The sequence below is a fragment of the Desmodus rotundus genome, unplaced genomic scaffold, assembly GCF_022682495.2.
Source record: "Desmodus rotundus isolate HL8 unplaced genomic scaffold, HLdesRot8A.1 manual_scaffold_230, whole genome shotgun sequence".
Lineage (NCBI taxonomy): Eukaryota > Metazoa > Chordata > Mammalia > Chiroptera > Phyllostomidae > Desmodus > Desmodus rotundus.
This window is the reverse complement of record NW_026527292.1, coordinates 22,733-28,415: the sequence shown is the minus strand read 5'-3', so window position 1 is coordinate 28,415 and position 5,683 is coordinate 22,733.

Below are 5,683 nucleotides of genomic sequence, written 5' to 3'. Positions count from 1 at the left end.
CATCATGTGGAGGGATTTCAGCGGGGAGGGGGAAGGGAGGAATAGGGGGGCAAAGGTACAGGGAAAAAGAAGTATAAAAGTAGGCATAAACTAGATGGGAGGGATAAAAATGGTATAGGAAACAGAACGCAAAGAACTTACATGTACAAGGCATGGACATGAACTAAGCAAGGGAGGAATGCTGGAGGGTAAGGGGTGCAGGGAGGAGGAGGGATAAAGGGGGAAAATTGGGAAAACCATAATACCATAATCAATAAAAACTTTAAAAATAAATATAGTAAGTAAATAAATAAATTTAAATAAATTTCAAAAAACCAAAATAACTGCACATGACTGACTGATGGTAAAGATGCTCTGTATGAAAACTTAAGAAAGAAATTCTTACCCTTCAATGCACAGGTTAGAAACAGAAGCTGGAAATGCACAAGTTTTGCACCTGTGGGAGGAACCTAAAATAGTAAACCACGTCCAGGCAAAGTGGAGGAAACGAGCCCGTAGACATGTCCTCAGGGGCACGTACATAAAATGAGAGCGCTTGTATATTACTTTACTTTTATTTGCCTCTCGGTGGACAATTTCAAATAAATTTGACCTCCATGATATTTAAAGAACCTGCAATGAAAGTCAAATTACAAGCGATTTTCAAGCACACTTGGCACTTGTAAAAACCTGCCTCTATTACGCTACAAAGCCAGTTCCAAAAAACGTCACAGAAAATAGTCTTATTGCTCCCTTGGCCGATATCTGGAGACCAGATACAAAGTAACTGCACAGTCCTGACATTTGGACGTCTTCAACTGAGTATCTAAATTGCACTACTATGAAAAGTCAAAGATATTCCCAGTGGAATCAACAGCTTTTCCTGCTGACCCGCACTAAGGTGTCATTCCCAAAAATGGCCACGAGATGGCAGCATAGACTGACACAGGCAATGCACGTCGCACTAATGCCTTGGTTGAAAGGTTCCTTAGCTTTTTATGGTAAGATGCAATGTCCCGCACACTTTTCATTTTCCCCAAAAATTATAACTGCACAACGTCATCGCCATTCCGTTCCACTGGCCTCTGATATCTTTCAGGCAACTTCCCATTCCATCGTCCCACAGCACTGATACCTTTAGCAGCAGAGAGTTCTTCCAGGTGCCTTCTGCAGTCTTCCAGGGAACAGAAATTTCTCTCCACGGAGAAACTCGGGATACGGAACTAAACAGCCATGCAAAGGTGCAATTTCTGGTGAGTTCTGCTAATGAATCACGACTGTGCGGCCAGGCTAGAACCGTCTTTCCCTGGTCACCAAAGAGAAACATACTCTCCCACCTCATCCTGAAGCTTTCCCGTCTTTTGCTTCGACTCTGTCAACCGGCAGTACTTACAATTCGTCTGATGGGCCAGCATGTGTTGCAAATATCCCACTGGTTTTCCCCAAGGAGCATCTCCTACAGGAATCCCTCCCATATCACCACATAGGCAACATCACCTGCTCTGGATGAAGACCGCCCTGTGGAGGAGCTGCTGCTGGTGGTTCCTTCATTTGCCCACCATCTCTCCTGTTCCACATTATTCTCAAAGTTTAACAGTTCATACGCCCCTAGCAATTTGCTTGCAAGCAGAACAGTTTCCTTAGGTTTCACTAGAAAACCGCATGTGGGAATGAGGTCAAGAAAGTCCCCCCCATCCCTTCAATATGTATGGAACCCAAACATCAAAGCCATTCACGTAATCATGCAGGTGCAAATGATTTTCAATGCTCAATTTGGATACTTTGAGTATGTCACCTGTCTCCCACATAGCATAACGTGGTCTGTCCTCAGTTAAGGTCTGGACTCAATGGCCGTGAACTGCTACTGGTCTGCCAGACCTGTGGGGCATCTCTGTGCGAGAAATCTTGGGCGTGAAACTTGGCAAATCACTTCGACACATTTCACCACCTAAGGGAGCCTTCTCCATACACACTACAAATCTTTATTTTGGCATTCCAGATGTGCTTTCACCTTTCTTGAAATGACAGAGCCTAATGTGCCAAAACTGTTCCTTATGTTCAGCCATCTTCAGGATGAAAATGGCCACAACATCACTCAATGGTTTTGATGAGTTTTTTATTGAAACGCATGCTGGTATGACATCTGTCATGATACATTCTAACAGAACAGTTTCACATGAAGTTAAAGACAATCCAAGTATGCAATCCAGAGTAACAAGAAGGGGTAGGATGGCAAAAGGGTGGTGGGGACCGTACTGACTTTTGGGCCAACCCAGTATAAAGAAAGGTTCAACCAGAATTGCACCATTGAAATCAATTACAGTATGTGTTTTGCTCTCGCAGCACTAAAGCTAGAGTTCACTGAAAATGGGTGACTGGAAAGTTCTCCTGCTTGGTACTTCTGAGATAGACTCCTACAGAACCTCCAAAATGAACCACATTGTGAGTTACAAAATGGTTTGAACTGAATGATGCTAAACATACTACATACTTAAACTTGAACAAAATCTGTACCCTTAAACACACGTGTTAGGCACAAGACCTCAAATTGTACAAGAGTGGCACTCATTTGAGGAACCGAAAAGAGTAAATGAAGCCAAGACACACTCTAGGAAACAGGCCTCTAGACGTGTCTGGAAGGGCACGTACAGAAAATGATAGCAATTTGATTTGATTTTACCTCTGAGTGGAGATTTTTGAATACATTTTATTTTCCCCTTGTTTAAAGAAGCTGCAACACACAAGACAAATTACAAAAAAATTCAAACAACTTAGACCTTGTAAAAACCTGACTCTATCATGCTAAAAGCCAGTTCCAACAAATGTCACATAATACACGTTTAGTGCTTCCTTTGCCCTTAATCTAGAAGCCAATCAGAAAGTAACCTCATAATCCTTACATTTAGATGTCTTGAAATGCACTTGTAATTAATATTGCTGTCAAAAGTCATTGATATTCCACAGAAATCAACCAATTCTCCTGGGGACTCGCACTAAAGTGTCATTCCGCAAAACGGCCACGAGAGGGCAGCAGATATGCACATTTGGAACACGGGTACTTTGATCTTTGCCAAAGGGATCCTACGGTTTGTACCGGGAGTTGCAATGACAGGCACATTCTTCATTTTCCCCCAACAACGTGACTGAACCACAGTTTCAACGTTTTCTTCAACCACCCTCTGCCATCTTTCAGGCAACCTACCATTCCATCTTCCCAAAATATTGTTATCTGTTGGAACAGAGAATTCTTCCAAGTGCCTTCTGCAGTCTTCCAGGGAATGGAAACTTCTCTCCATTAAGAGAAATTCAGAAAGACTGAACTAAACAGCCATGCAAAGTTGCGAGGTCTGCTGGGTACTGTGCACAAATCACGACTGGGCAGCCAGGCTGGGAACACGTTGGCCTGGTCACCAAAGGGAAACAACACTCTCACCTTATCCACAAGCTTCCGTGTCTTCTGATGACAAACTGCTGGCTCTCCCTGGAGTGGTGCTTTCAGTTGATTTAATCGGGAGCCATACCTGTTGCAAGTAACCCCACTGGTTTTCCGCAAGCATGTTCTACTAAAGTACTCTCTCCCGAACCCACCACGTACACACTACCACATTCTTTGCACGAAGATGCTCCTTTTCTTCTTTGAAATATCCTCTTTTTATTTTTTTAAGATTGTATTTATTTATTTATTTGATAAAGAATTCTTCACCCCTCAATGCAGAAGTCAGACGCAGAAACTGGAAATGTACAAGGTTTGCACATGTAGGAGGAACCGAAAATGGAAAAGGAACTCCAGGCAAAGTTGAGGAAACAAGAGTACATACACTGATAGCGCTGATATTTTACTTTGCTTTTTTTCCTGCACCTCTTGGTGCAGAATTCTGTATAAATTTTACCTCCACGTTGTTTAAGGAAGCTGCAACAAAGCAAAGACAAACGAATTTCAAGCACACCTTCAACGTGTCAAAGACTGACGCTACTACGCTACAGAGCCAGTTCTGAGAAACGTCACATAAAACCTATCAATGGCTCCTTTGCCCTTAACCTGAATACCAGTCACAAGGTAACTGGACACCCCTGAAATTTAGATGTTTTCGAATGCACTTGTAAATACCACTGCCACCCAAAGTCATTGACATTCTACTGGAATCAACCAGTTTTCCTGCTGACCTGCACTGAGATGTCATTCCCAAGAATGGCCAAAAGGTGGCAGCAGAGACCGTCAGTTGGAAGACACGCTCTACAATTGGCGTCCCACAAAGGTTCCTTCGCTTTTTACCCGAACGAGGACCCTAAAATAGTAAACGCACTCTAGGCAAAGTTGAGTAAACGAGCCGGTACACATGTCCACAGGGGGATATAAAAAAAGTGAAAGTGCTTGTATTTTTCTTCACTTGTTCTTACCTCTTCGTAGAGAACTTTAAATAAATTTTCCTCCTCGTTGTTTACGGATTCTGCATAAGACAAACCAAATTACACGTGATTTTCAAGCATACCTGGAACTTGTAGAAACCCGACTCTATCACGCTACACAGCCAGATCCAAGAAATGTCACAGAAAATATGCTTATTGCGCTCTTGGCTGTTAATCTGGAATCCAGTGACAAGGTAACTGGCCAGCCCTGACATTTAGACATTTTCAAACGCACTTCTGAATACCCCTGCTATCCAAAGTCATTCATATTCCCCTGGAATCAACCACTTATCCTGCTGAATTGTACTGAGGTGTCATTCCTCATAATGGCCACAAGATGGCAGCAAAGACCAGCATTTGGAACACATAGCGTACTAATGCCTTGACCAAAAATTTTGTTTGCTTTTTACCATCAGATGCCATGACAGAGACATTTTTCATTTTCCCCCAAACAACGGGACTGAACAACTACTGGACAACGTTGTCACTGTTTGTTCCACTGCCCTCTGCCACCTTTGAAGCTACTTCACCGTTCCATCGTCCCACAACATTGTCCTCTTTCAGACCAGGGAACTCTTCCAGGTGTCTTCTGCAGTCTTCCAGGGAAGGAAAATTTCTTTCCAATAAGAGAAATTCACAAAGACCAAACTAAAGGGTCATGCAAAGCCACAAGCTCTGGTGAGGACTGTGGATGAATCATGACTGCCCAGCTAGGCTGGAACAGTCTTCCCCTGGTCACCAAAGAGAAATGTGTGTGCTCCTGCCTTATCCTGAAGCTTCCCTGTCTTTCCTGACAAATTCTGGACATTTTCCCTCGGGTGGCTTTCACTTGGTCTAACAGAGATCAGTACTTGTCGGGAGAAGCCCGCTGGGTTTCCGCAAGGAGCTCCCACTGCAGGACATCACCTCCTTCGGATGAAGACCGCCCTTTGGAGGGGCTGCTGGTGGTTCCTGGGCTTCCCTCAATATCTCCTGTTCCACATTATTCTCAGATATCAATGGTTCAACCCCTCACACTTTATCTTGGAAATGGAATGTTTCCCTTCCATTTCCGTAGAGAACTGCATGAGGAAATTCAGTCAGATGGGACCCCCACCACCCAGCTAGACTTCCGTGGAACCCAAACGTCAAAGAGATTAACGTAATCAAGCTGCTGCAAATGCTTTTTGACACTTGATTGGGATACTTTGAGTATGTTGCCTGTCTCCCGCGTGCCATAACATGGTCTGTCCTCTGTTAACGTCTGCCCTGGATGGCTCTCCACTGCACCTGGTCTGCCTACCCGTGGGGCAACTGC